At 35.3% G+C, this 11,884-nt stretch overlaps 1 protein-coding gene across 1 annotated transcript in view; it reads left to right on the forward strand.

The window, feature by feature from the left end:
* The window catches only part of LOC109837099 (UDP-glucuronate 4-epimerase 3-like), a 25,189-nt gene extending 14,065 nt beyond the window's left edge, over positions 1 to 11,124 (forward strand). Inside the window, 1 exon segment of the mRNA XM_020405184.1 lies at positions 10,666 to 11,124. The gene's annotated coding sequence lies outside the window, so the exon portion shown is untranslated.

The raw sequence follows: 11,884 nt of genomic DNA on the forward strand, positions 1-11,884 counted from the left end.
TATATATATATATATATATTTGTGCCCCCATACCCTATCTTTTACAAATTTATCGTGGCATGTACCTTTACACATACCTATGCAACTTAGATAAGTACAAATGTGGTTCGAGCTTATCAATTGCTCACATGGCTCTTGGTCCTTCATTCACACTTCCCTTATAACAATAGCTATTTTCAGTGAAATGATGCATTTATCTAAGCTTTGAATGCCAGTTACTGATTGGACTAGTCTGCGAGGATAGTTTGGATATATCTTTTCCATTCAGTATACTTCCACTAAATGGTAAGTCGAAAATATAATTTCTAAAAGTGATTTTATCAAAGTCTTTATGTTTTTTGAGAAATGACATATTTCTCCTTGTATTTTGCATTTCTTGTTGGTGACCCTATGTTGAGGTATTTTGCTACTATTTCCTTCTATCATGTGAATTTTAATGAAATTTTATTAATATTAAGCAAATTGTACATATTTCAGGTAACTTTTATGATTTTATGGGATAAAACTAGCTGAATATTCAAATTTAATCATTTTCTATGTGCTGAGCTTAGTGAAAAATACAATTACATCTTGTTAAGAATACGTTGTGTGGATAAATTGATAAAAATTTGATCATATATTTTGAGAAAATCAAGTGAGATATGACTCTCAGATTCAATCATTTGATATTCTACATAATACTCTATGTAAGACCCCTTCAGTTTGACATGTATGCTCTCTATATCGCTCATTCTGCTCTAGAGATACACATCATCTTTTTGCACCCTATTCTGGAGAATTTCCTGTCAATATGCAATTGTCAACCTTCACAAATATCTTTAACCAATCATAGTCGTGTCCTTTATCTGCTAGCATTATGCTATATTTGTTAGAATCTAAGGTGCACTCCTAGAGGGAAGAGCAAATAAGATTGCCTACTATTTTTCAATGGACATAGAATATGCAGCGAAAATAAAACAGTAATAGAAAAACAATAAGCAAAGCAATAAAAATAGAAATAATAACAGCCAGAACGCACGGGATTTTATAATAGTTCAGATCAACAATCATACATCCACTCTTCCTTCTCACGAAGAGGCTTTACTACTATGATGAAAGTTTTCCTAAATTACAAACTCGATTCAGTAAGCTTACAAGACGAAACCCTAGTTTACCCCCAAACTAGTCGTCTAACCTAAACCCTTCACTGTGAGTAACGGTAGCCCTAGTTAGTGAATCAATCGCTCAATTCAACCCTTGCTTTAGTACGCCGTAAACCCTCAATTCATACTCACTTGAGTACGATGTAAAAACAAGTTTAAAACCCATCAAACAATTATCAACTAAGCGCCATATAAATAGTTCTTCTAGCTCTTTGATTATGCAAACCGTTCTCTGAAAGATATAAGCAAAGCTCGATGAGGGACATTGTTGATTCTGAAGTCTTAAGGATAGCACTCCTCGAAGGTTGATGACCGGATTATGTAGAACCACGTTGAGGATGCAAATTGAGAAGCCTGAGGAAGATTAATCACTAAAGTTGAAACCCTATATTTCTCTCTTTCTCATTTTCTCTGTGAATTAGGTCATGTAATCTCTCATTAAATTGTGAAGGAGCCTTTAAATAGCCTCAGCAACAACGGTTTAGATTGAATCCAAGTCAGATTACGAATCTGATTTCAGCTCGCTACTTATCAATGAGCGGGTTGGTTCATCCATGAGCATAGCTCCAAGCTCATCGATGAGCATGTTGTCTCATTTATTATCGAGACCCTATAATCAGTTTTGCTCTCAGTCTTTCTCTGTTCTCATACTCATTGATGAGCTTGACCTCATTGATAAGCTTAGCTCTAGGGTCATCGATGAGCTGGTTATCTCATTGATGAGTAACACTTTGTTTTGCTATTTTTACCTTGTTTCTTGCTCTTCACTTTCGAGCTTGATCTAACTTCATGTAACCTGTACATAATATTGTAAACACATATTAGACTAATATGAATGTATGTTATTCATTAAACTAAGTCAATTGTACGGACATGTATAAATACGTCTCTAACAATCTCCCCATTTTGATAATATCAAACTGGAAAATTTGAAAAAAAAAAAGGTTTTGGATATATGAAATGTGTCAAACTCAGTTTTATGACATGAAATATGATATGCAAGCTCCCCCTACGTGTGTGCATTCTTGAAATGTGAGATACTGGTTTATCAAGCTCCCCCATACATCTGCGCTTCTCAATGTTACATTAAACGCTGGGCGCTCCTAGGCGACGGACTTGGTGCCCAGCGCTTAGACGTCTAGGCGAGCACCTATACGGTTTCTGGAGGCTTTTTTATTTTTTATTTTTTTAATTACGATACTTGAAGATAAATATATATATATATATACTCAATCAAAGATGCATAAATACAAAAATACCAACACATAATATTAAAATGCTAATCACTGTAGAGAAGAACTATAATATAAATTGTTAGACCAAATAGCATTATCAGCTAGAAGTTAACTTTAGCTGTTTAACTTAAACTTAACTTAAGTTTATTGTTAATTTAAACTTAAGTTTACTAATTAGTACCTTTTTACAGAGATCGGAAAGCTTCGATGGAGGTCTGTATAGATATTTAAGAAGTCTATGTAAACTAACTAAAATTGTACCTTAGTAGTATTACAGAAATCGGGGAACTCAAAGATCAAAGACGAGGTCTGAGATCGATGGAGGTGACTTGGAGAGGCTTTGACGGAGGTCGGGGAACCTTCGACGGGGCCTCGACAGCTCCGAGAGGCGTCGATGAGGGTTGGGGAAGCTTCAACAGCGTCGGCGAAGCTTCGAGAGGCGTCGACGAGGGTCGAGGAAGCTTCGATGGCGTCGGGGAAGCTCCGAGAGGCGTCGACGAGGGTCGAGGAAGCTTGGACGAGGTCGGGGAAGATGAGGAGCAGGGCCTTGACAGCTCCAAGAGGTGTCAATGAGGGTTGGGGAAGCTTCGACGGCGTCAGCGAAGCTTCGAGAGGCGTCGACGAGGGTTGGGGAGGCTTCGACGGCGTCGAGGAAGCTCCGAGAGGCGTCGACGAGGGTCGGGAAGCTTGCCTCGGGAAGCTTGGACGAGGTCGGGGAAGATGAGGAGCAGGGTTTCGGTAACAATAATTTTTCGTGGCGGCGTCAGGAAGCTTTGACAAGAATTAGGTTAACAGTAAGTTGAATTTGGGTTTGGGTTTGCTAATTTTCTGCACCCGTTTGTTTTTTAAAATGTTGGGCGGGCCGCTTAAACGGTCCGTTTAGGTCTGGGCGGCCGCGTAGGCGCTCCCAGCGCCTAAACAGCGACGCTCAGAGCATTTCGAGACGTCCTGAGCACCGCCTCCGCCTAGTCAGGTGCCTAAGCGGCCGCCCAGGCCATTTTTTAAAACACCGGCGCTTCTCATCTTTCAAAACTTCTCTCCTCCCCAAGAACTAATTTTTAAAAATCATCAAAATTAATTCACCAAATTTCAAATTTTCTTATTTTCTCCCCCTTTTGTTATTAGCAAAACAACATGACGATGTCTAAATACACATATAAAGTGATGAATGATCGAATAATAAAGTCCAAATGGAAAAGGAGAGAGATACTTTCAAGTCCACAAAATTTTATGCGAAAATATGAACGACATGTTGCTATCTATGCATGTGTGGATCCCAGCATATTATTCTGTATAATTGTAGTAGATTCATAGGACCAATATGGAGTGTGTTAGCAGAAATGAGTAAAATCAAACAAATAAGAATGTTATGCATACAAACCAAATAGATATGACCAAGCTTAAAGAAGGATAAATCTCAACTTTTATGGAAAGATCAAAATTTCTACCTATCGCCTCGGCCATATAGGACTTAGAAGGAAGGGTGATAGTATTTGCCGAGCAATATACACCATCTCTAAACATGTTTCGTTTAGTATAAGATGACTATCCTTTGAGATATGCAACTAATTGTGAATCCCCAAATGTGGGTCGCTAACCATCTTTTCACAAATATACTTAATTTATGTGGACTTCATATGAGTGTGGATCTATGATCGGCTTTTAACAAATACACACATATTCAATTTTGGCATTTAAATATAGTTGCACATTGACAAAAAAATTTATACAAGTGAGTGCAGAAATCCCACTCATAGCTTGTTTCATACAACTTGTTACACGCATATACAAACATGAATTTGATTTAGAATCAATACCTACAAACAACACATTCAATAATATAAATCTCGTGCATGTGATTATGAAGAACATGAAGTGAAATCACAAAAGCACATCACAAGTCATTGTGAGATTATATATAATATATAGATGAGAAAAATATGGACTTACCAAGATAATGGTATCTCATGTGCCATTTAGCAATATTATGCAAAAATTCATCTCAAAAATATGTAGACACAGAAAGACAGTATTTATGGTTTTCTTTTTCATATGTTTTTATTTTTCAAAATTTTAAAAGAAAACTAATAGTTGAAAGAGAAATTTTTATTTTGTTTTCATAGCAAAAGAAAAAAGAAAAAAATTATTTTGTTTTTGTTTTGAATAAAAAGAAAGAAAACAACCAAAAAAAGGGAAAAGAAAAAAAATATGTACATATAGCAAGAGGGTGCATTACCTTTGCAACAAATATGTACTTACATGTCAAAATCTTCTACGCAGCATATCAACAATTTCTCATTTCTTCTTGGTCTGACTAAGGAATAGGTATTTATCTCCTATCAAATACTTTGAACAATCAAATCGATCTTTACCTTGCTCCTCAGCCATCTTGCATACCTATAAAAAAGCAAAAATGTGTGACCTAGATATTAACATAGGTCTACGCTGGTTAGGAATTGTGTCTTTAGGTACCCAAATCTGCTTAACAATTTTAAGTCTTTATTGCATATGACAACTCATTAAAAAATAACTCATTTTACCACATAAAGTGCATATAGAAGAAGATGCATTTGAGATGTGGGTGTAAACAGAGATAAGTTGTGTCCTTTCGCAAAAAAGGTTAAAACTCTGTGTTTTTCTAAATATGAATAACCAAGCCCAGATTTAGCTTTTGCAAATTGTTAATTGGAAAGGACTATGTTTAAACCTTTTTAGCCTAATAAAAATTTATTAACGGTCTTTTTCAAATTAATATTTTTGGAATTTAGTTTATTTTTAGAAACTAAGTTCGTGCATCTAGTTTCAGACTTTATTTCGTTAGAAGACAACTCACTTGATTACCCTAGCAGCTAAATTTTTAATTTCACTTGATCTTTTAGTTAGTTGCGTGGATAAATCAAAATTTATGTCTCTATACATAGAACATTGTATGCATTCAAAAGAGGTATTTTCACTTGCTTTGTTAGATGCATTCAACTCTAAAGAACAACTTTCAAGTTTCAACTTTATCAAGCAAAGATTTATTTTCTCCTTTTTTAGATATGTGTGCACTTTTTTCATGATTTTATATTTCTTAGCAATTTTTTCATATTGACCTAATGTCTCTACATATTAATCATATAATGCATCATAGGTAATGCAACTTGTGGTATATAAGTGATCAAGGGTACCAACATGATAGGTTTTTTAACAAGTTGCATTGGAACTCTTGAATTCGAAATATGGGAATATTCAGGTAAAATTTTTCATGTTTGCATGATCAAGGGTACCAACATGATAGGTTTTTTAACAACTTACGTAATGCAACTTGTGGTATATAAGTGATGGAGTGGGGAATTTTTTTGGTATTTAAGTGAAGTTCAGCCTAAATCATAGGATTCTTCGATAGCGGTTACCTTACCATCTCATTCTAATGGAAATGATCGGAGGACTTTGTGGATGAGCTCCTCTTGGCTGTGCTCTTTTCGCAATGATTTCAACTTGTTCATAATATCCGTCAAACATGTGAACAACACTTGTACACTATCTGATATCTTCATCTTAAAATTCTCATACTTACAAGTATTGCGCGTTGGACCTCCTTGGCCTGTAAAGGACTGTCGTGTGTGATCTTCAAAGTATTCCAAATTTCTTGTGCAGCAAAACAAGAAGACACATGATTAAATTCTTCAGCAGCAAGAGAATAATATAATGCATTCATCGCTTTTGCGTTAAGAGAATTTGTAATTTCTTGTCAGAGGCAACCCACATACCTCTAGATTTAACTATGGTGTGGTTTTTCCTACAGTGTTAATGAGTTCGTTATAGCCTGATTCTACTATGTTCCAAATGTCAAAGTCAGGAGACAACAGAAATACACTCATACGAGTTTTTCAATATAAAAAGTTTGGACCATCAAAAAGTGAGGGATGGTTAATAATATGACCTTTAGTGAAAGTGGTTGTAATACCTAGACTAGCCATCTAAGTTGCATGGAAACGGGCACGGGTGCGGGTACGGGACACGACAAAACTGTAAAATGTAGGGTACGGGGACACGACTACATATATATATTGAATTAATATTGTACATAAGATAATTTTTTTCCCCTTCATGTGTCATTAGCGATCACATTTTTTAGTTTCTTTTATCATATTGATTATCGTGAATTGTAAACTACTTATTTTTTTACTAGACATCTAAACGACCCATTAACTATATAGTTTTAAACTTGGGTATGGACTGAAACGAATCCGACCCGTATCTCATTAGTTTCAAAAGACGGATGTGAAGTCTAAGCTCTACGTCCAGGAAGTCTTTGACAAGTGTTTTAAATTAACACATATATCGTATAATTTAGTACATGTTGTAATAAATGCATGCATATATTTAAGAAGTGTCCATGAAGTTTGGGTACGAGAAAGTGTCGGGTAGGTGTCCGGTACGGGTACAGCTTCATTATAGAAGTACCCGGGTAACATAGCTAGCCATCTATCCTTAAGTTATGAAGCCTAATATTGGGGATACAATGCTCTGATACCACGATTAAAGACTAAGATTCAACCCTAGAGGGGGGTGAATAAGATTGTCAACTATTTTTCAACAAACAGATTATGCGGCGGAAATAAAATAGTAATAGAAAAACAATGAGCAAACTAACAAAAACAGAAACAATCATAGCCAGAGCACGTGAGATTTTATAGTGGTTCGGATCAACAATCCTACATTCACTCTTTCTTCTCGCGACGGGGTTTATTATGATGAAAGTTCTTCTAAATTATAAATCGATCCAGTAGGCTTGCAAGATTGAAACCCTAGTTTACCACAAACTAGACGTCTAATCTAAACTATTCACCGTCAGTAACCTTAGCCCCCGCTAGTGACAAATCGTTCAATTCAACCCTGGCTTGATTATGCCACAAACCCTCAATATATCCCTATTTGAGTATGCTGTAAAAAGAAGTTTAAAAACAATCTAACATTTATCAATTAAAGCGCAATACAGAAAATATTCCAGACCCTTGATTATGCAAACTGTTCTATGAAAGATATAAGCAAAGTTCGATGAAGAATGTTGTTAATCTTAATGTCCAAGGATAGCACTCCTTGAAGGTTGATGATCAGATGATGTAGAATAATGTTGATGATTCAAATTGAGAAGCCCAAGCAAGATTGAATCACCAAAGTTGAAACCCTATATATATATATATATAATACGGGTTTTCCAACTTTGGTGATTAAACCCGCCCCCGATCCCTTTATTTGTCGAGATTTCTGCTTGGCTTCTCCATTTATATATATATACTTATTATATATATATATTATATATATATATATATATATAAATTGAGAGCCCAAGCAAGTTTAATCACCAAAGTTGGAACCCTTTACTTATATATAGCGGTTTTCAAATTTGGTGATTCCAATATATATATATATATATATATATATTATATATATATAGTATTATATAGTATATTATATATATATTGATTATGCAAACTGTTCTATGAAAGATTAAGCAAGTTCGATGAAGAAATGTTTATATTCAAGGATCAGGCACTCCTTGCAAGTGTTGTATTCAATGATTTGTCAGAATAATGTTGCATGAAAATGAGAGGCCAAGCAGATTGACATCACCAAAGTTTGCAAACCCTATAATACCTATATATATATATATATATATATATATATTATAAACAACTTTGGTGATTCCAATCTTGCTTGGCTTCCTCATTATATATATATATATACTATATAATATATAGCTATTACTACTATATATAATATATATTGATATATATAATATATAAATGATTAAGCCAAGCAAGATTTTAATCACCAAAGTTGGAAACCTATATATATATAGCGTTTCAACTTTGGTTATTCAAATATTATAATATAATCTATTTATATTATATATATATATATATTATATATATATATATATATATAATACTATTATATTTTGATCCACCAAAGTTGAAACCCTTATATAATAGGTTTCCAACTTTGGTGATTAAATCTTGCTTGCGGCTTCTGAATTTATATATATACTATATATATATATATTTTATATAATTTATATATATATTACTATATAGAGAGAGAGAGGAGAGAGAGGGAGGCGAGGCAATATGGGTATGCTTGGTACCAAGCACAAAAAGTTGTGCTTGGTAGTGATGTGTCACATCCCCCTCCACTCATTCAAATATGGGACCACATTCACATGGGTATTGAGTGGATGAGGATGTGACACATCACTACTAAGCACAAAATTTGTGCTTGGTACCAAGCATACCCATTTTTCAAATATATATATTGCTTGGTAGTGAGGTGTCATATTCTCATCCACTCATTAAAATCGGGACCCACATTCACATGGGTTGGGGAGTGGTTAGGAATTATTTCAATGAGTGGAGGGGAATATGTCACATCACTACCAAGAACAAAATTTGTGTTTGGTACCAAGAATACCCATTTTTCTCATATAAATATATATATATAATATATATATAATATATATATATATATATATATATTAATATTATATATAGTATATATATATATTTCAGAAAAATGGAGAAGAGCTGGCAGTCTTCTCCCCCGTGGAGCCCCCACAACGATGCGAGTAGTAACGGGGGCTCACATGTTATGAACTGTTAGTCACCGGGGAGAAAGAGCTGGCCAGCTCTTCTCCATTTTTCTGATATATATGTATATATATTTAATATCTATATATATGATATATATATATATATATATATATTATATCGTAATATATAGTATAGTATATATATATGAAATTAATGAGGTGAGCTGGCAGCTCACCTACCCCGCTGAGCTGCAAGTGTATGACATGTGAGCCCCTACTAATCACATTCGTGTGGGCTCACACTGTCATACACGTTGCCAGCTCACAAGGGAAGTGAGCTGCCAGCTCACCTCCATTAATCTATATTATTATATAATATATCTTTATATATATAATATATATTATATATATTATATTATATATAACTATAGTATATATATATATATACTTCCTCTCTTTTCTTCTGTAAATTAGGTTAGGAAATCTCTCATAAAATTGTGAAGAAAGAGCCTTTAAATAGCCTCAACTTTGAATCCAAATCGGATTAGGAATCTCATTTCAGTGGGTTGGCTCATTGATGAGCGAGCTCGATGAGTATAGCTCTAGGCTCATCGATGATCGAGACCTTGTAATTAATTTTGCTCTCTGTCGTTCTATGTTCTCATACTCATCAATGAGCTTGACCTCCTCGTCGATGGGCTTAGCTCTAGTACATCGACGAGCAGGTTATCTCATCAACTAGTAACATTCTGATTTTGACTTGTTTCTTGCTCTTTTAACTTTTTGAACTTGATTCTAACTTCGTCTAAGATGTATACAACTTCTCAAACACAGATTAGACTAATATGAAGGTTTATTATTCATTAAACTAAGTCAATTGTATGGACAAGTATGAACATGGTCCTGACGGTATTGACTTTTGCAGAAATTATATCAGTCCCTCGCTTGAGTAGTTATTCGAGGCTTAGATGCTACTCTTGTCATTTTTCTTCTGCCACTTATATCCTGCCTTGTGAGGATAGAGGTACTTAACTGGGTACTAGTCCTCTTTCAGCGGTACACTATATTTTATCCCACTTTCGAGTCTCATTAAACAAAATACTATTGATATGGTTGGTAACATTGATATCATTGTCAAGAAACTTCTGAACTAATCCCTTTTTGGCATGCAAATCTATGCCTGGCTCTAGTTTCATGTTCATAGCTAGGTTGGTCTAATATAATTTCCGACAAGAGAATGTTTATGACAGCTAACCAATTCAGCTATATTTTTCAGTGGTATACCTTAATTCAAGTTGCTCTCTTGTTCCGGATTATAACTCCTCCATTGTTAGCAGTTCTTGAACAATTCAAACGTTCGCATTCAAGGAAATGAATGCTTCAAGACTTCTGCATTAGCCATTCAGGTTTGGAATTAAGTAAGCTATCGGCATAGGTGACAATAATGTAGCCGGATATACTCCCTCTGCTTGAGTAAACCTAAACTAATTCCATGCTAGGATTGGGCCACTTCTTGTTAGTGTTTTTGTATTGAGTCATGTTATGTATGCTTCTTCAACGGGTCAATGCCTCAATGCTAGCTTCCAGTATTCAATTATATTTTACTTCTACAGTTCTACTGTATCACAATTACTAAGCATCTTAACTGTATATAGATTAAAGGTTCCCAAGTTTTGACTGTCATATTCTTGGATTGATGAAGTTTCATGTTTAGCTTCTGCAGCTGGATTGTGACTGAAAATTGTTCTGCATCCGAGATTGGTTTGCTTTTGCTCCAGTTCTTCTCAATACCAATCCATGCCTTGTAATCTGTTCATCTTTCGGTCACGGTGCTTCTAGAAGGAAAAAGTGGTATTTTTATGGGTGACTTGATTTTGATGCTGATGTGAGAAGAAGAAAGGAAAGAGAGCAGTAGACCATGGGAAGAAAGATTGATTCTTGTCCATTCTTTGTGTGGATTGGGATATGGCAGCAGCGTTACATGTGAACTCTAATTTGCGAGTTAGGTTGTATACAATTTGGGACTTATATTATATTTGGCATTTTTCTTCTCACGGACATTTGTATAAATTGACGATAGGCAAGTTTAAGCCAAGGCAGTACCATTTGAAAAAACTTTCCATTAGGTAAAGAGAGGTTCACACGTAATGCACAAGGATGCAGGTTCTCATTATGCGTGAGGATGCAGGTACTCATTTGGGCACCATTCCTACAGGAAGAGGACCGATTGATTAATTTCTCCCAGTACGCGACTGGTAGTTCAAGGGAGCATCTTAGGCCAAATGAGAAGACCAACCACTTGGGACCCAGGACTTGTGTTCATGTATCTGTGAATATGGTGTTCAAATTTTAGTATGAAAAATCAGAAAATAAAGTTTAAGAGAATACTAGAATCAGAAAGTTGTTGGGGTGTTAATGATGTAAGCTGGACGTTCTAGCTCTGGAACCAAAAAACAGATGCTCAAATCCGACATGCCCGAGATAGTTGCTCCTCGATCATTTAGGGTGTGTTTGACAAAACACCAAAAACAAGGGTGAGGACCAGTTTTGGCCTAGATTGAACGTAAACCGGTTTTATTTTGGACCAGGAGAGGGGTGGTCCAAAATAGAACTGATTTAGTGTCCAATTTTTTGCCTATAAAAGTAGGGCTATTTTTGGACGTGTTCTTTCCAAACAAGAAATCATTCAAAATTTGGTTAAGTTTAGTCTTGGCTTAGTTTTAAATGATTGCCAAGCACATCCTTAGCCTCAAAGATCTACCAAATGTAAATTTTAAGGCCTCAGTTTTTACATTAGGAAGAGTACTAATTTTAAAGGGTGGCACTAGGGGCACACTATCAACCACACCTCTAACCACACCCCCTCTCTCATTTGCTACAGTGCACCGGGCCTCACACCCCACATGAGATTTTAAAATCTCATGTGGGCCCGG

The sequence above is a fragment of the Asparagus officinalis genome, chromosome 4 (assembly GCF_001876935.1).
Source record: "Asparagus officinalis chromosome 4, Aspof.V1, whole genome shotgun sequence".
Taxonomy (NCBI): domain Eukaryota; kingdom Viridiplantae; phylum Streptophyta; class Magnoliopsida; order Asparagales; family Asparagaceae; genus Asparagus; species Asparagus officinalis.